The sequence below is a fragment of the Triticum dicoccoides genome, chromosome 7B (genome assembly GCF_002162155.2).
Source record: "Triticum dicoccoides isolate Atlit2015 ecotype Zavitan chromosome 7B, WEW_v2.0, whole genome shotgun sequence".
In the NCBI taxonomy this organism is placed as follows: Eukaryota; Viridiplantae; Streptophyta; class Magnoliopsida; order Poales; family Poaceae; genus Triticum; species Triticum dicoccoides.
This window is the reverse complement of record NC_041393.1, coordinates 606,361,131-606,381,824: the sequence shown is the minus strand read 5'-3', so window position 1 is coordinate 606,381,824 and position 20,694 is coordinate 606,361,131.

Here is a 20,694-nt window from a genome sequence, read left to right as displayed (position 1 = left end):
GACCCCATGGTGGCCCTCCGATGTCCATCTTCTTCTATATGAAGGATTTTACCCTGGAAAAAATCGTGGGCAAGCTTACGGGATGAAACTCTGCCGCCAGGAGGCGGAACCTTGGCAGAACCAATCTTGGGCTCCAGCGGAGCTGTTATGCCGGGGAAACTTCCCTCCAGGAGGGGGAAACATCACCATCGTCATCACCAACGATCCTCTCATCGGGAGAGGGTCAATGTCCATCAACATCTTCACCAGCACCATCTCCTCTCAAAACCCTACTTCATCTCTTGTATCCAATCTTGTATCCAAACCACAAATTGGTACTTGTGGGTTGCTAGTAGTGTTGATTACTCCTTGTAGTTGATGATAATTGGTTTACTTGGTGGAAGATCATATGTTCAGATCCTTAATGCATATTATTACTCCTCTGATTATGAACATGAATATGCTTTGTGAGTAGTTACGTTTGTTCCCGAGGACATGGGTGAAGTCTTGCTATTAGTAGTCATGTGAATTTGGTATTCGTTCGATATTTTGATGAGATGTATGTTGTCTTTCCTCTAGTGGTGTTATGTGAACGTTGACTACATGACACTTCATCATTTATTTGGGCCTAGAGGAAGGCATTGGGAAGTAATAAGTAGATGATGGGTTGCTAGAGTGACAGAAGCTTAAACCCTAGTTTATGCATTGCTTCATTAGGGGCTGATTTGGATCCATATGTTTAATTCTGTGGTTAGGTTTACCTTAATACTTCTTTTGTAGTTGCGAATGCTTGCAATAGGGGTTCTAAGTGTGATGCTTGTCCAAGTAAGGGCAGTACCCAAGCACCGGTCCACCCACATATCAAATTATCAAAGTACCGAACGCGAATCATATGAGCGTGATGAAAACTAGCTTGACGATAATTCCCATGTGTCCTCGAGAGCTCTTTTCTCATTATAAGAAATTGTCCAGGCTTATCCTTTGCTACAAAAAGGACTGGGCCACCTTGCTGCACTTTATTTACTTTCATTGCTTGTTACTCATTACAATTTATCTTATCACAAAACTATCTGTTACTTACAATTTCAGTGCTTGCAGAGAAAACCTTACTGAAAACTGCTTGTCATTTCCTTCTGCTCCTCGTTGGGTTCGACACTCTTACTTATCGAAAGGAGTACGATAGATCCCCTACACTTGTGGGTCATCAAGACTCTTTTCTAGCGCCGTTGCCGGGGAGTGAAGCGCTTTTGGTGAGTGGAACTTGGTAAGGAAACATTTATATAGTGTGCTGAAATTTTCTGTTACTTGTCACTATGGAAACTAATCCTTTGAGGGGCTTGTTCGGGGTATCTTCACCCCGACCAGAAGAGCAAAGAGTTGCTCCTCAACCTACTGAACCTACTGAAAATATTTACTTTGAGATTCCTTCGGGTATGATAGAGAAACTGCTAGCTAATCCATTTGCAGGAGATGGAACATTGCATCCCGATTTATACCTTATCTTTGTGGATGAAGTTTGTGGATTATTTAAGCTTGCAGGTATTCCCGATGATGTTGTCAAAAGGAAGGTCTTCCCTTTATATTTGAAGGGATATGCATTGACATGGTATAGGCTATGCGATGATACGGGATCTTGGAATTATAAACGATTGAAGTTGGAATTTCACCAGAAGTTCTATCCTATGCATCTTGTTCATCGTGATCGTAATTACATATATAATTTCTGGCCTCGCAAAGGAGAAAGCATCGCTCAAGCTTGGGGGAGGCTTAAGTCAATGTTATATTCATGCCCCAATCATGAGCTCTCCAGAGAAATGATTATCCAAAAATTTTATGCTCGGCTTTCTCTCAATGATCGCAACATGCTCGATACTTCCTGTACTGGTTCTTATATGCTTAAAACTATTGAATTCAAATGGGAGTTATTGGAAAGAATTAAACATAACTCTGAAGATTGGGGTTCCGACGATGGTAAGGAGTCAGGTATGACACCCAAGTTTGATTGTGTTAAATCTTTTATGGATACTGATGCTTTTCATGGATTTAGCGCTAAATATGGACTTGACTCTGAGACAGTAGCTTCTTTCTGTGAATCTTTTGCTACTCACGTTGATCTCCGTAAGGAGAAGTGGTTCAAATATAATCCTCCCATTGAAGTAAAAGTAGTTGCACCTATTACAGTTGAAGAAAAGACTGTCACATATAGTGATCCTATCCCTACTACTTATGTTGAGAAACCTCCTTTTCCTATTACGATAAAAGATCATGCTAAAACTTCAACTGTTATTCATAAGAGTAATACTAGGACTTGTACACCTCGTGAGCAAATCAAAGTTGAACCTAGTATTGCTATGGTTAAAGATCTCTTGGATGATGATTTAGATGGGCATGTTATTTATTTCTGTGGTGAAACTTCAAATATTGCTAGACCCGATACTAAGATACATAGACCTGTTGTAGGCATGCCTGTTATTTCTCTTAAAATAGGAGATCATTGTTATCATGGCTTATGCGATATGTGTGCTAGTGCTAGTGCAATACCTATTTCCTTATACAATGAGATTATGCATGATATTGCACCCGCTGAGTTAGAAGATATTAATGTCACTATTAAGCTTGCCAATAGAGATACTATTACACCATTTGGGATTGTTAGAGATGTTGAAGTCTTGTGTGGGAAAGATAAATATCCTGTTGATTTTCTTGTTTTTGGTTCCCCACAAGATGACTTTTGTCCCATTATATTTGGTAGACCCTTCTTGAACACTGTTAATGCTAAGATTGATTGCGAAAAGGATATTGTTGAAATTGGCTTAGGGGATATGAAATATGAGTTTAATTTTGCTAAGTTTCGTAGACAACCCCGTGTTAAAGAACTGCCTAGTAAGGATGAGATTATTGGTCTTGCTTCTATTGCCGTGCCTCCTACTGATCTGTTAGAACAATATTTGCTAGACCATGAAAATGATATGTTTATGAAGGAAAGAAGGAAAATAGATGAGGTGTTCCTTAAACAGGAACCTATGCTGAAACACAACCTTCCCGTTGAAATTCTTGGGGATCCCCCTCCACCCAAGGGAGATCCCGTGTTTGAACTTAAACCATTACCTGATAATCTTAAGTATGCTTATCTTGATGAAAAGAAAATATATCCTGTTATTATTAGTGCTAACCTTTCAGATCAAGAAGAAGAAAGATTATTGAAAACTCTGAAGAAGCACCGAGCTGCTATTGGATATACTCTGGATGATCTTAAGGGCATTAGTCCCACTCTATGCCAACACAAAATAAATGTGGAGAAAGATGCCAAACCAGTTAGAGATCCTCAATGACGACTGAATCCCAAAATGAAAGAAGTGGTAAGAAAGGAGATACTGAAGCTCCTTGAGGCAGGTATAATTTATCCCGTTGCTGATAGTGATTGGGTAAGCCCTGTCCACTGTGTTCCTAAAAAGGGAGGTATTACTGTCATTCCTAATGATAAAGATGAATTGATCCCACAAAGAATTATTACAGGTTATAGGATGGTAATTGATTTCCGTAAATTAAATAAAGCTACTAAGAAAGATCATTACCCTTTACCCTTTATTGATCAAATGCTAGAAAGACTATCCAAACACACACATTTCTGCTTTCTAGATGGTTATTCTGGTTTCTCTCAAATACCCGTGTCAGTGGGGGATCAATCAAAAACTACTTCTACTTGCCCTTTCAGTACTTTTGCTTATAGACGTATGCCTTTTGGTTTATGTAATGCACCTGCTACCTTTCAAAGATGCATGATGGCTATATTCTCTGACTTCTGTGAAAAGATTTGTGAGGTATTCATGGATGATTTCTCCGTTTATGGATCCTCTTTTGATGATTGCTTGAGCAACCTTGATCGAGTTTTGCAGAGATGCGAAGACACTAGTCTCGTGTTGAATTGGGAAAAGTGCCACTTTATGGTTAATGAAGGCATTTTCTTGGGGCATAAGATTTCCGAGAGAGGTATTGAAGTTGATAAGGCTAAAGTTGATGCTATTGAAAAGATGCCATGTCCCAAGGACATAAAAGGTATAAGAAGTTTCCTTGGTCATACCGGTTTTTATAGGAGGTTCATTAAGGAATTTTCTAAAATCTCTAGGCCTCTGACTAATTTATTGCAAAAATATATTCCTTTTGTCTTTGATGATGATTGTGTAGAAGCATTTGAAATACTTAAGAAAGCTTTGATCACTGCACCTATTGTTCAGCCACCTGATTGGAATTTACCCTTTGAAATTATGTGCGATGCTAGTGATTATGTTGTATGTGCTGTTCTAGGGCAAAGAGTTGATAAGAAATTGAATGTTATCCAGTATGCTAGTAAGACTCTTGATACTGCCCAGAGAAATTATGCTACTACTGAAAAAGAGTTCTTAGCAATTGTGTTTGCATGTGATAAGTTTAGACCTTATATTGTTGATTCCAAAGTTACTATTCACACTGATCATGCTGCAATTAAATATCTTATGGAAAAGAAAGATGCTAAGCCTAGAATCATTAGATGGGTTCTCTTGCTCCAAGAATTTGATTTGCATATTATTGATAGAAAGGGAGCTGAGAACCCCGTTGTAGACAACTTTTCTAGGCTAGAGAATGTTCTTGATGACCCACTATCTATTGATGATAGCTTTCCTGATGAACAATTAGCGGTCATTAATGCTTCTCGTACTGCTCCTTGGTATGCTAATTATGCTAATTACATTGTTGCTAAATTTATACCACCTAGTTTCACATACCAGCAAAAGAAAAAGTTCTTTTATGATTTAAGACATTACTTCTGGGATGACCCACACCTTTATAAAGAAGGACTAGATGGTATTATTAGATATTGTGTACCTGAGCATGAACAGGAACAGATCCTACGCAAGTGTCACTCTGAATCCTATGGAGGACACCACGCTGGAGATAGAACTGCACATAAGGTATTGCAATCCGGTTTCTATTGGCCTACTCTCTTCAAAGATGCTCGTAAGTTTGTCTTATCTTGTGATGAATGTCAAAGAATTGGTAATATTAGTAGACGTCAAGAAATGCCTATGAATTATTCTCTTGTTATTGAACCATTTGATGTTTGGAGATTTGATTATATGGGACCTTTTCCTGCCTCTAATGGGACCTTTTCCTGCCTCTAATGGTTACACACATATCTAAGTGGGTAGAAGCTATTCCAACTAGTAGTGCTAATCATAACACTTCTATTAAAATGCTTAAAGAAGTTATTTTTCTGAGGTTTGGGGTCCCTAGATATCTTATGACTGATGGTGGTTCACATTTTATTCATGGTGCTTTCCGTAAGATGCTTGCTAAGTATGATGTTAATCGTAGAACCGCATCTCCTTATCATCCACAGTCTAGTGGTCAGGTAGAGTTGAGCAATATGGAGCTCAAATTAATTTTGCAGAAGACTGTGAATAGGTCTAGAAAGAATTGGTCCAAAAACTTGATGATGCATTATGAGCCTATAGAACTGCATATGAAAATCCTATGGGCATGTCTCCATATATGACGGTTTATGGAAAAGCATGTCACTTACCTCTAGAACTTTAACATAAAGCATATTGGGCTATTAAAGAGCTCAACTATGACTTCAAACTTGCCGGTGAGAAGAGGTTATTTGATATTATCTCACTTGATGAATGGAGAACCCAAGCCTATGAGAATGCCAAATTATTCAAAGAAAAAGTCAAACGCTGGCATCACAAAAGAATACAAAAGCATGAGTTTAACGTAGGTGATTATGTGTTATTATTCAACTCTCGTTTAAGATTTTTTGCAGGAAAACTTCTCTCTAAATGGGAAGGTCCTTACGTTATTGAGGAAGTCTATCGTTCTGGTGCCATAAAAATCAACAACTTCGAAGGCACAAGTCCGAGGGTGGTGAACGGTCAAATAATTAAACATTATATCTCAGGTAATCCTATCAATGTTGAAACTAATATTATTGAAACCGTAACCCCGGAGGAATATATAAGGGACACTTTCAAGAACATTCCAGACTCCGAAAAGGAATAGGTATGTGGTACGGTAAGTAAATCGACTCCAAAACAATCTAATGGCAATTTTTATCAGTTTTAGAATATTTAAGAATTTTAGGAAGAAAGAAGTAGTCCGGGAAGGACACGAGGCCTCCACGAGGGTGGAGGGCGCACCCACCCTTACTTGGCGCGCCTGTCGGTGTCAAAACCGGCGGATCTCGGGTAGGGGGTCCCGATCTATGCATCTTAGGCTGATGGTAACAGGAAGCAAGGGACATAATATTTACCCAGGTTCGGGCCCTCTCGATGGAGGTAAAACCCTACTTCCTGCTTTATTAATATTGAAGATATGTGGAATACAAGAGTAGATCTACCACGAGATCGTAGAGGCTAAACCCTAATAGCTAGCCTACGAAGGTATGATTGTAATGTGATCGGCCTTCTAAGGACCATGCTCTCTGGTTTATATAGACACCGGAGAGCTAGGGTTTACATGGAGTCGGTTACAAGGAAGGAAATATAATATCCGGATCGCCAAGCTTGTCTTCCATACAAAGGAGAGTCCCATCCGTACATGAGCCGAAGTCTTGAGTCTTGACGCTTCTATAGTCCGAACGATGAATATAGTTCGGCTGTTCGGATACCCCCTTATCCAGGACTCCCTCAGTAGCCCCTGAACCAGGCTTCAATGACGATGAGTCCGGTGCACAGTCTTGTCTTCGACATTGCAAGGCGGGTTCCTCCTCCGAATACTCCAAGGTAATTATCGAACACGTAGACTGTGTCCGGATCTGCAAAATGATCTTCACATACCACCGTAGAGAGAATGATACTCCAGCTGACAACTTTTAGACGACGTGACATGCCATTAGAGCCAGGTCATTATTCGAACCGTTTTTCACAACCAGCCACAGCACACATTGCGAGGCGGTTTCCTTGACACGTCTTGTCAAAGCAGAGATCATGTCCCCTTATCACGGGATTCTCATCAATATGGGTATGGGTAATCCCCCCGTGCCATCAATCGTGGCGCTTGGGAAGTAAGCGATTCTCAATAGGCTAGTGGGGAGGCGCTCCGCTTTCGTCGCCTCTATAAAGGGATAAGAGTTCCCCATTCTTACCCACGCCTTCTTCCTCTGTCCACTCTTGCCTCCCCGAGCTCCAACGCCCTAGTCCAAGTCTCCTCTGCACAGCTAAACATGTCCGGAGCAGGAGGCAAATGGGTGGCTTCCACCGCGACGGAGAAGAAGATTGTGAATCTTCGAGCGGCTGGATACTTGGCCGCAGACATAGCGCACCGGCTACCAGACAAGGGGCATGTTACTCCAACTCCAGGACCCCACGAGAGGGTCGTGTTCCTCACCCACTTTGTCTGTGGACTGGGGTTTCCACTCCATCCCTTCGTCCGCGGGCTCATGTTCTATTACGGGCTAGACTTCCATGATCTAGCTCCGAACTTCGTCCTCAACATCTCGGCGTTCATCGTCGTATGCGAGGCTTTCCTCCGCATCAAGCCTCATTTCGGCTTGTGGCTGCAAATCTTCTGCATGAAGCCGAAGATTGTGAGTGGCCAACAAGCGGAGTGCGGAGGAGCCATGGTGGGCAAGATGCCTAATGTCACCTGGCTTGACGGCTCCTTTGTGGAAACTGTGAAGGGGTGGCAGTCGGGGTGGTTCTACATCACCGAGCCGTGCGACACCGACTGGGCGGCGGCCCCCGAGTTGCGATCCGGAACCCCTATGCGGCTCACCTCCTGGGAATGGAAGGGCCTGTCCTGGGGCGAATCTATAGAGCTGACCGGACTCATAACCTGCATAAAGGGCATGAAGGACAAGAACATAAAGCTTGTCAACGTGATCCAGGTCATGCTCATTCGCCTGATTCTGCCGTGCCAAAGGCGGGCATTTAATCTGTGGGAGTTCGTTCCAGCCGAACACCAGACGCTTCAGAGGCTCTACGGCATGAAGAACAAGAATGCGTGGAAGGTGTTGTTCAAGCCTTCCAAAGTACCTCCTCCCATATCCGAGGACCGCGGGCTCCATGCCGCACGGCAACCCATTCAGGTGAGTTCTAAGGCCGCCACCGAATTCAGTTCTTCCCAATATAATTACGGGGGAACCTCAAGTAATTGTGTATATTTGTTCGGGAGTACGTGGAGACAGTGGAGCGGATTAACTGTCCGGCACCGCTGCCGGAAAGCCCAGCCAATGCTCTCCTGATGGAGATGCTGGTTCCGACGCCCTACAAGGGGCCGGAGAAGAAGGCCAACAAGAAGGCCCCGGGGACCCGAAAGAGTCTCCGGTGTAAGGTTGCGCCAGAAGCCTCGTGCGAAGAGGACGAGGAATACTCCTCCCCTGAAGGGGAAGAAGGAGAAGAAGAAGAAGAGGCCGCCCTATCCGGACAGGATGGAGGACCTGAGACGGCGGATCAGGGGACCAGGAGAGGCCCCCGGCGCAAGGCCGTCATACCCCTATCGTCTGACGACGATGAGGCAGATTCCTCCTGCGGAGGCGGGGAGGAACAAGAAGAAACACCACCTCCCCATGTCGGGGGAGGGAAGAAGAGGAAGGCCGCCCCGATGGTGGAGACTGGGACGTCCAAGAAGGGAAATGTGTCCCTTTCGGACTACTCCGCCACCGCCACCGATAGCGAGGAAGGGTGGCTGCCCAGGCAGAAGCCCCTAGTGCGATCATAAGTGTCCGCACTCCATCGTAATTTCGCTTCATAGATTTGTTATAACGCCGAACTTGCATGCAGTCCGGCCAGGGCCCATCCCGAAGTGTCGTCTTCGGACGCGTCCCTGAGTGAGTCAGCAATGAACTCACTCCCGACGGCCACTTCTCCTTGGCCTGCGAACGACACGGAGGTGTTGTCCCAAAGGCTCCTAGAAATGGGGGAGGTGGCCCTGGAGGCGCCTGAAGGCGGCGTCCCAGACGTTGGACTTGCGGGGTTCAAGATCCCTGCGGATCGTGTTGGTGAGAGCCGAAGTAAGCCGGACTCTCAGCAGAACACTATCCCGGAGCCTTTAGTGGTTCCGAATTCAGGCGGGCAGCCCCTCATTAGGGAGGGAGGGCCGTCTGTCTCAAGGACTTCCGTTGCGCCTGAGGCGCCGGATTGTCTGCTGGAAGCGCTTCGTGGCGCTTCCATAGATGAAGAGCACCGTACTCTCATGAGTGCGGTGATTCAAAAGGTTTCGTCCGCCAAGAGCGGACTAACCGAAGCCTGCACCAGCCTCCTAACAGGCTTTGAGGTAAGCAGCAAAAATGTGTGAAGTTACCACCCGATAGGTAGTAGCCCCTGATACTCTGTTTGGTGTTCGGAAAGAAAAACCAAATGGAGGGTCAATTATAATCCGCTGGAGTCTAACAATAAGTTTGAATGTAAATAAACAGGTTGTGCTGCTGGCCGCTGCTGCTCGCACGGCCGAAATCGCCGGCCTAACGCAGGACTTAGAGCGGGCACAGGGAGAGCTCGGCCTCACGAGGAGGCAGCTCGAAGAGAGCAAAGGTGAATGATTCCCCTCTCTCATATAATGAATAGTATATAAAATTTGATTATGCTAACGATGAAATGTCGTGATATGATAACAGAGGCCACCATCGAAGTGGCGTCTCTCAAGAAGGCGCTGTCCGAGGCCGAACACAAAGCGGCCTTGGAACTCAAGGAGTGCAAAAAGCAAGAGACCCGAGTGGGCAAGGTAAAAGAAGAGCTCCAGGAGCTCGGCAAGAAGCTTGAGTCTGCGGAGCGGGAGCTTAAAGCAAAAGAGGCCGAGCTTGCGAAGGCCCTTACAAATACAAAAGACGCCAAGGCCGAAGCCAAGAGGGCTCAACAAGAGATCCAGGAGGCCAAGAAAATAGCGGCGGGTAAGAAATTTTTTATGCAAAGCAAACATGTGGAGGAGGCGTTTCTTTTACTTACTCGAATCCGGAGCTCTCCAGGGGCATTCGCAGACCTGCCACGCAGCGTATCAGATGCCGCGGAGTTCTACCGTGCCCAGGAGGGGAGCTCAACCGAGAAGTTGTTCTGGTCCCAGTATGATGGGGCCGAACATGCAACGCCTCTGAGTGACCAACTGAAGCAGTTGGTCGAACTCCACAAGGTGGCCGAAGTGGCTATGAAAGATCTCATAGTCCGGATATGGCCTGGGGAGCTTCTGCCCACCAGCTACTTCGGCCTGATCAAGCGATGGTGGATTCCCGTCCGCGACTGGAAGTCATCAAGCAATCCGTTTGCATTGAGGGTGCCCGCCGGGCCCTTGCCCGCGCCAAGGTGCATTGGGGCAAGCTGGATGCGGAGAAGCTGGTGAAGGACGGGCCGTCGGAGGGCAAGCCGCATCACGTCCCCAAGAAGTATTATGATGGCGTTATGAAGGATGTTTGCCTTGTGGCCGGTGAATGTACCAAAGACATAATTTTTGAATGAATTCACTTCTGTCATGTTTGTAATTTAAAGACGAAGTTACTTGCGCTATGTAGCGCTTTTGTTATTTAAAATATTACCTTCTGTGCGGCTGTTTATCAAATTCTGAAAGTAGGCCAGTCGTCGGCTTCCGCCCCCGTGTAACTAGTACTGGGATGTTCGTGGAAAACCCGGACACTCTTTATCCAAATGTTTGGTCCCTTAAGGAGGTGTCCAGCGCAGCGAACAAGACAATCGGACTATGCGGCTTTATAACTTTCACTTAGCCATAGAAGTCTACAATTTTAAATTTCGGCGAAGCCCCTAGAATCCGGAAGGCCGAATTGGGGCGCTAGACACGCCTATATCGGACAAAGCCGAATTAACGCCTAAAGCGGAAAAATCTTTAAGGATTTTAAGACCTCTCGAACAACGAACAGTCTCTCGCCACATCATGTCAGATAGTTTTGTGCTTTCTCTACTGAGGTGCTCGTCCGAAAAAACCAGGGCACAATCGCAGTAGTTCTCCCTGCGCTACCTTAGCCGAATTAACGGAATGTAAGGTACCAAAACAATGGAGCCGGGCTATCCCAACTGTAATCCAAGACATGATTCGGAGCTGATGCATATAATGCTATAAGTTCGGGGTGCCGCACTGTTGAAAGTGTTCGGACTTGTCTTGCCGTATTATGGGGCGCTATAAGAAGCCCCTGGCAAACTCAACGTACCAAAGTGTACGGATGCAAAATCAAATAGAAATTTATAAAAAATGCAAAAAATAAAATAATAATAATAAGCTGACGCTGTATATTGTCTCCCATTGATAAATAATACGTTTAGGCGTATGTTTACAATGAATGCATTACGCGGAGATAAATAGGATTATTTGACATATCCTATCCAGGAGTAGGCTACGTCCAGATAGATAAAGCAGGAACAACGATCGCGAATAGATTCCACCTGGGTGTTTCTTCGTGTGCCTGAAGCCTGTTACCTCCTGGGTTCCCTCTCCTTTGTAAGTCCGACAATCCGGCTCTTCTGGAGAAGCTGCACTAAAGCGATGTCCTTAAGGGTAAAAGGAAAGATTACGAAGCAATACCGTATTGTTGACTGAGCCACTGCTACGCCTCCGCCTGTGCCCATGGTATTTTGAGTGCGTAATTGTGTACGCATGGCACGAATGCGGCTTGAGTGGGAGTTGGGCGGAGGCCGGACTGCTAGTCATGCTCTTGACGTGCCTGCTGATCCTGTTGCAGGGTGTTCCGCCCTCGCTTGACGGAGCTTGAGGTTGTCGTCGCCGGATTGGTGGTTTGCCGGAGGAGGCCGCATTGTACTTCGGCCGCAAGGGCTGCAGTGTGTTCTTCTGTATGGAGAGAGCGGTCCATATTCCCGTTGACTGTTATGACCCCGCGCGGGCCTAGCATCTTGAGCTTTAGGTATGCATAGTGTGGGACCGCATTGAATCTGGCGAATGCGGTTCGTCCGAGCAGTGCGTGGTAACCACTGCGGAAAGGGACGATGTCGAAGATTAGCTCTTCGCTTCGGAAGTTATCCAGAGATCCAAAGACCACTTCCAATGTTATAGAGCCCGTACAGCGGGCCTCTACTCCAGGAATGACACCCTTAAAGGTGGTTTTGGTGGGCTTAATCCTTGAAGGATCGATGCCCATTTTGCGCACTATGTCCTGATAAAGCAGGTTCAGGCTGCTGCCTCTATCCATAAGGACTCTTGTGAGGTGAAATCCATCTATAATTGGGTCTAAAACCAATGCGGCTGAGCCGCTGTGACGGATGCTGGTAGGATGATCCCTACGATCAAAGGTGATCGGACAAGCTGACCATGGGTTGAATTTGGGGACGACTGGCTCCATCGCATATACGTCCTGTAGTGCTCGCTTCCATTCCCGCTTGGGGATGTGGGTGGCGTAGATCATGTTGACCGTTTTCACCTAGGGGGGAAATTTCTTCTGCCCCCATGTTCGGACGCCGGGGCTCATCGTCATCGTTGCTATGCAGCCCCTTGTCCTTGTTTTCAGCGTTTATTTTGCCGACCTATTTAAATACCCAGCAGTCTCTGTTGGTGTGGTTGGCTGGCTTGTCCGGGGTGCCATGAATTTGACACGAGGGATCCAGTATATGGTCCAGACTGGACGGTCCTTGATTGTTACGCTTGAATGGCTTCTCCCGCTAACCGGATTTGGATCCGCTGAATCCGGCATTGACCGCCGTATCCTCGGTGTTGTCGCTGTTGTTTTGTCGCTTGTGTCTGTTGCGCCGTGGCTTGCCATTATTGTCCCGGACATCTGAAGTTCCAGAATGTGGCATAGTGCTACTGCGAGCCAACCAGCTGTCCTTGCCCGCGCAAAAGCGGGTCATTAGTGTCGTAAGAGCTGCCATGGACTTGGGTTTCTCCTGGCCGAGGTGTCTGGCGAGCCACTCCTCACGAATATTATGCTTGAAAGCCGCCAGGGCTTCGATGTCCGGACAGCCGACTATTTGGTTCTTTTTAGTTAGGAACCGAGTCCAGAATTTCCTGGCTGATTCTCCGGGCTGTTGAGTAATGTGGCTCAAGTCATCGGCATCCGGAGGTCGCACATATGTTCCCTGGAAGTTGTCAAGAAATGCGTCTTCCAGATTTTCCCAACTGCCAATGGAATTTGCGGGCAGGCTATTTAGCCAGTGCCGGGCAGGTCCTTTGAGTTTAAGGGGAAGATACTTGATGTCATGTAGATCATCTCCGCGGGCCATGTTAATGTGGAGAAGGAAATCCTCGATCCATACCGCGGGGTCTGTGGTGCCATCGTATGATTCGATGTTTACGGGTTTAAACCCTTTTGGAAATTCATGATCCATCACTTCATCAGTGAAGCAGAGGGGGTGTGCGGCGCCTCTATGTTGGGCTATGTCACTGTGTAGTCCGGCTGCGTCTGACTGGTTGTATTCGGCCCGGCCGGATTTGTTGTTAGTGTATCCGGTATGACGGTCATCGTCATGTGCTTCGGCGCGCCCCCGTGATCCGTAGATCGATCTTGGTTGTCCTGCGGTGTTATCCAGTTTATCGCGCAGGTCCTGAGTATTGCCCCGGGCCGTAGTAAACCGACGTGAGGGTACAAGCTGGTATTTCAGCTGATATGCGGTTTTGTCCCGACCTCGAGGTGGTCGGTCAGCCGTGGGGCGCTCTAGTCCATATTCCTCGACTGCCAGGACTTCTGTCCATCTGTCTATGAGCAGATCTTTATCAGCTTGGAGCTGCTGCTACTTTTTCTTCAGGCTTCTCGCAGTGGCAATAAGCCGGTGCTTGAAGCGCTCCTGCTCTGCGGGGTCTTCGGGTATGCCGAACTCGTCGTCGCCGAGGATAATCTCATCTTCGGAGAGGGACATGTAGGTGTCCTCCTCTGGATACCCGTCTGTCACCTGTTCATCTGGGCTATCATGCCCGTCTTCTTGTTCGGCCTGCTCGAAGGCGGGCTGTTCGGGGTTGTATTCATCGTCGGCACCGTCCGGATTATTATCGTCTCCGGTGCCGGTATTGCCTTGGCGGGGCTTGGAGCGGCGTTGGCGACACCCATGCTTTGCTTTCTTCTTGGAGGGGTTATCCTCCGTTGCCTCATCGCCATTGGTTTCTTTCGCAGTGTCCACCATATATATATATCATATGAAGAGGTGGCTGTCCACCGCCCTGTGAGATGTGGCTCCTGTATGTCTCCTGCATAGTCGTCCATACCGTCGATGTCTTCGAAGTCAAAGTCGAGCACGTCAGTTAAATCATCGATCGTGGCGACAAACTGGGTGGTGGGTGGGCAGCGAATTCCTTCGTCGCCTGCTTCCCACTCAAGTCGGACATAGTTCGGCCCAGAGCCTCCTGACAAAGAGAGAGACTTCAATGAGTTCAGCATGTCGCCAAAGGGCGAGTGCTGAAAGATGTCCGCAACGGTAAACTCCATTACCGGAGCCCAGCCTGGCTCGACTGGCTCGAGAGTGAGCGGACCAGGACCAACAGCCGGATATGAGTCCGGGGGCCCAGGGTTACATGCCTCCATAGAGGTGAGACCCGTGTTCGGCTCCACCGCCGATAAGTGTGCGGCCTGCGGGGCGGGGTCCAGCCCTCCGTCTATAGGCAACGCAACCTACCCTGGATTTAGATCCGGGGCTGCTTCGGGGATGATGTCTCGGGCACTATCCGACAGCAGGTCTAGGCCGTGCTCGTCGTGGCTGTCCGACGCTCCTAGCGCAGGCTCGAACCCATCGAAGATCAAGTCTCCGCGGATATCTGCTATGTAGTTCAAGTTTCTGAACCTGATCTGGTGGCCAGGGGCGAAGCTGTCGATCTGCTCCAACTGGCCAAGCGAATTGGCCCGCAGTGCGAAGCCGCCGAACACAAAGATCTGTCCGGGGAGAGAAGTCTCACCCTGGACCGTGTTGTTGACGATTGAAGACGCCATCAAGCCTCGAAGCGACGACACAGAGGAACTCTCAATGAAAGCACCAATGTAGGTGTCAAAACCGGCGGATCTCGGGTAGGGGGTCCCGATCTATGCGTCTTAGGCTGATGGTAACAGGAAGCAAGGGACACAATGTTTACCCAGGTTCGGGCCCTCTCGATGGAGGTAAACCCTACTTCCTGCTTGATTAATATTGAAGATATGTGGAATACAAGAGTAGATCTACCACAAGATCGTAGAGGCTAAACCCTAAGAGCTAGCCTATGATGGTACGATTGTAATTGTGACCGGCCTTCTAAGGACCATGCTCTCTGGTTTATATAGACACCAGAGAGCTAGGGTTTACATGGAGTCGGTTACAAGGAAGGAAATATAATATCCGAATCGCCAAGCTTGTCTTCCACGCAAAGGAGAGTCCCATCCGGACATGAGCCGAAGTCTTGAGTCTTGACGCATCTATAGTCCGGACGATGAATATAGTCCGGCTGTCCGGATACCCCCTTATCCAGGACTCCCTCAGCGCCCCCCTATCTCGTGGAGACCTCGTGTGCCTCCCGGACTCTGTTTTCTTGCACATTACGTATTTGGTCAGTAAAAGTTCATTATATAAACTCCCGAAGGTTTTGACCACCGTATCACGCAAATATCCTCTGTTTTCGTTTCGAGCTGTTTTCTATTACAGATCTAGAGCATCATGGTGTCTTTAAGCGCTCCCAAGGACAAGTTTTTCGAGAGGGTTATCAACCCCTATCTTGCGGAGGTGCTGCAACACCCTCAAACCATTGAGATGCATGAGGGGGTGCTACACATCTGCGATGTGGAGGGACCAAGGCGTACCGGAAGCGTGGAGACAAAGCTTGAAGCCGTGGAGCAGCAAGTCTTCAAGTGCCAAGGGATGGTGGAGCATGGACTCAACGCCAACCAGATGATGATCACGGAGTTCACCAACAACCACAAGCTAGATGCCAAAGTCATTGGAGAAACCATCTTCAAGCTTCAAGAGAAAATCGAGCACCTCCAAGCCCAGATCTATGATTTGCAAAACCAGAACTGTGAGTATGAATATAGATTCAAGAGGATGAGTTTGGCTGCAGATTTAAGGATCCCGGAGACTCGATCATCCTTCTATGATGGTGATCCCATGCCTTGGAAGATGGACGACAAGCCTACACCATCAACAACTCCTACTTCGCCACCTCCGAGGACATAATTACATAGGTATGGGCACTCCCCTTGGCAACTGCCAAGCTTGGGGGAGGTGCCCCGGTATCGTATCACCATCACACTCCTATCTCTACCGTTTTATTTAGTTCGATCCTTTTAGTAGTATCTTGATCTAGTAGATTGAAGTTTTGATATCAAGTAGTTTTGAGTTTTGCTTTGTGATCTCTTTATGTAATCGAGTCTGTGAGCTATCTATAATAAAGATTAGTGTTGAGTCAAGGGCTTTGCTATGCTGATATGATCTTGAGAAAGTAGAAAGAATAAAAGAGTTCATATTGATCTTATGGATAGTAATGACTTCACAAATAAAAAGTATGAGGCATAAAAGTTGTTGAGAGTTGATAAACGTAGTTTTGGTCATCATTGCAATTAATAGGAAGTAATAAGGAAAGAGAGGTTTCACATGTAAATGTATTATCATGGACATCTTTTATGATTGGGAGCACTCATTAAGTATGACATGCTAAAAGAGTTTATGTTGGACAAGGAAGACAACATAATGGTTTATGTTTTCTCACATCTCACTTAAAGTATATTGTCATTGACCTTCCAAACATGTTGAGCTTGCCTTTCCCCCTCATGCTAGCCAAATTCCTTGCACCAAGTAGAGATACTACTTGTGCTTCCAAATATCCTTAAACCCAGTTTTGCCATGAGAGTCCACCATACCTACCTATGTATTGACTAAGATCCTTCAAGTAAGTTGTCATGTTGTAGGCAATAAAAATTGCTATCTAAATATGTATGACTTATTAGTGCAGAGAAAATAAGCTTTATACGATCTTGTTGTGGAAGCAGTAAAAGCGATAGACTGCATAATAAAGGTCCACATACAAGTGGCAATATAAAGTGACGTTCTGTTGCATTAAGAGTTTATGCATCCAACCCTAAAAGCACATGACAACCTCTACTTCCCTCTGCGAAGGGCCTATCTTTTACTTTATGTTTTTACTTTATGCTTGAGTCAAGGTGATCTTCACCTTTACCTTTTTTATTTTATCCTTTGGCAAGCTCCTCGTGTTTGAAAGATCATGATATATATATATCCAATTGAGTGTAAGTTAGCATGGACTATTATTGTTGACATCACCTAAAGGTGAATACGTTGGGAGGAAACACAATAAGCCCCTATCTTTCTCAGTGTCCGGCTGAAACTCCATAACCACAACTATTGGGTCAGTGTTAGCAATTGTAGAAGACTACATGATAGTTGAGCATGTGGACTTGCTGAAAAGCTCTATTCTTGACTCTTTTTGATGTTATGATAAATTGCAATTGCTTCAATGACTGAGATTATAGTTTGTTAGCTTTCAATGAAGTTTCTGAACCATACTTGACATTGTGAATTGATTGTTACTGGAGCATAAGAAGTCATATGATAAAATCTATATATGTTGCTGTTATAAGAATGATCATGATGCCCTCATGTACGTATTTTTATTTTTATCGACACCTCTATCTCTAAACATGTGGAGACATTTTTTGATTTTGGCTTCCGCTTGAGGACAAGCGAGGTCTAAGCTTGGGGGAGTTGATACGTCCATTTTGCATCATGCTTTTATATCGATATTCATTGCATTATGGCCTGTTATTACACTTCATATATCAATACTTATGGCTATTCTCTCTTATTTTACAAGGTTAACCATGAAGAGGGGGAACGCCGACAGCTGGAATTCTGGCTGGAAAAGGAGCAACCATTGGAAACCTATTCTGCACTGCTCCAAAAGTCCTGAAACCCCACGAAACTTATTTTTGGAATTAATAAGAATTATTGAGCGGAAGAAACACCTCAGGGGGCCCACACACCCTGGCCGATGTTGTCATCTTCTGCTATATGAAGGCTTTTACCCTGGAAAAAATCGTGGGCAAGCTTACGGGACGAAACTCCGCTGCCACGAGGCGGAACCTTGGTGGAACCAATCTAGGGCTCCAGCGGAGCTGTTCTACCGGGGAAACTTCCCTCCGGGAGGGGGAAATCATCACCATCGTCATCACCAACGATCCTCTCATCGGGAGAGGGTCAATCTCCATGAACATCTTCACTAGCACCATCTCCTCTCAAAACCCTAGTTCATCTCTTGTATCCAATCTTGTATCCAAACCACAAATTGGTACTTGTGGGTTGCTAGTAGTGTTGATTACTCCTTGTAGTTGATGCTAATTGGTTTACTTGGTGGAAGATCATATGTTCAGATCCTTAATGCATACTATTACTCCTCTGATTATGAACATGAATATGCTTTGTGAGTAGTTATGTTTGTTCCTGAGGACATGGGTGAAGTATTGCTATTAGTAGTCATGTGAATTTGGTATTCATTCGATATTTTGAAGAGATGTATGTTGTCTTTCCTCTAGTGGTGTTATGTGAACGTTGACTACATGACACTTCACCATTATTTGGGCCTAGAGGAAGGCATTGGGAAGTTATAAGTAGATGATGGGTTGCTAGAGTGACAGAAGGTTAAACCCTAGTTTATGCGTTGCTTCGTTAGGGGCTGATTTGGATCCATATGTTTAATGCCGTGATTAGGTTTACCTTAATACTTATTTTGTAGTTGTGGATGCTTGCAATAGGGGTTAATCATAAGTGGGATGCTTGTCCAAGTAAGGGCAGTACCCAAGCACCCGTCCACCCACATATCAAATTATCAAAGTACCGAACATGAATCATATGAGCGTGATGAAAACTAGCTTGACGATAATTCCCATGTGTCCTCGGGAGCTCTTTTCTGATTATAAGAATTGTCCAGGCTTATCCTTTGCTACAAAAAGGATTGGGCCACCTTGCTGCACTTTATTTACTTTCATTGCTTGTTACTCGTTACAATTTATCTTATCACAAAACTATCTGTTACTTACAATTTCAGTGCTTGCAGAGAAAAGCTTACTGAAAACCGCTTGTCATTTCCTTCTGTTCCTCGTTGGGTTCGACACTCTTACTTATCGAAATGACTACGATAGATCCCCTACACTTGTGGGTCATCAGCCCCCGGCGGCATTCCGGCGCCACCGGAAGCAAGGGGGAGAGAGCCCCCCTTCTTCTTCTTCTTCCTTGACCTTCTCCCTAGATGGGAGAAGGGTTTCCCCTCTGGTCCTTGGCTCCCATGGCATGGGAGGGGCGAGAGCCCCTCCGAGATTGGATTTGTCTCCCTCTCTCTCTCTCTCTCTATGTTTCTACGTTCTCAGATTCTACCCCTTCATCGTTTCTTTTATATCCGGAGATCCGTAACTCCGATTGGGGTGAATCTTTTGCCCAGATTTTTATCGTAAAATTAGCTTTCTTGCGGAAAAAGAAGAGCATCAAATGCCTTACGGGGTGCCACAAGGGTCCAGGGCGCGCCTGCCTCCCTGGGGCGCGCCCCCTGCCTCGTGGCCCCCTCGGGCACCGTCTCGCATTGATTTTACTTCCCAAAAATCACAAATATTCCAAAATAATTCTCTGTCCGTTTTTATCCCGTTTGGAGTTTGTTTGATATTGGGTTTCTGCGAAACATAAAACATGCAACAAACAGGAACTGGCACTGGGCATTGGATCAATATGTTAGTCCCAAAAATAGTATTAAAAGTTGCCAAAAGTATATGAAAGTTGAATAATATTGGCATGGAACAATCAGGGGGGAGATGATTAGACTAGAAAGGAAAAAGGAAAAAAGACGACCGTAGGATGAGGTGGGAGCATGGATGGGAGCATGAGGAGGGAGCAGGCAAGCCGGATCCATCGCCACCAGTGCTTGCGGGCCAATGGATGATGTCGCAGGCCCCACAGATGGGTAGTGGGAGATAAGCTTACAGGTGGGACCTAGGTGTACTGGGAGTTAATTCCAGGGAAGAACCAGTTGCACACATTTTTTGACTCCTAATTTTTGTGGGTGAAAAGGACCAAGATTTATTATAAAGATTCATCAGAAGTACAAATAAAAATTATACTAAGGTTCATTGACCACATAACTACCACTACATCACTAAAATGAGTCGCCGATGCGCCACTGTCACTGCTCCATACGGGAGTCGAGCTGGCCTTGTCAGTGACAACCGAGAAGTCTTCGTGCACATCAATCTAGAGAACCTAACATTAAATTTCCCTGTTGTATATGCACAGCTAATGTCTCGCGAGTGCATTGGGTCAAGTTGTAGACTTTTCAAAGTAAGAATGTCAATCTCACAAAGAGCTTAGCAAATGGTCCTTCATCTTAGAGGTTTATCGAAACGTGCCTGAAAGTTATCTGTGGTCCAAAGTAAAAGGGGTGTGCAAGTGGAAATATTACAAGAGTATGTGAACAAGAATTAAAGTACACAAGTACAATAACTAAGAACAAGAGAGCGATGGAAATTATGGAAACTGCAGTAGTGCCAAAGGCGTTATGGGGCAGTCCAAATTTACCACTAGTATGTTTGTTATTTAATTATGTAGAGGCATGATTTTTTCAGATCATTAATTTGTGTTATACGTTCTTACGTTGGCAGAATTTCGTGTTTTGACCATTTTCGCATACAAATTCAGGATCTGACCCCGGTTGGAAATAATTTTGGGATTTGACCCTTTCTCTTACCGCCAGGGTCCCTGGCTGTAAGGTACTTATCCACGTCAGCTAGCAGAGACGGCCGCCGCCCCTCCGTCGCACCCTACCGCCACAGTCCCTGGCGGT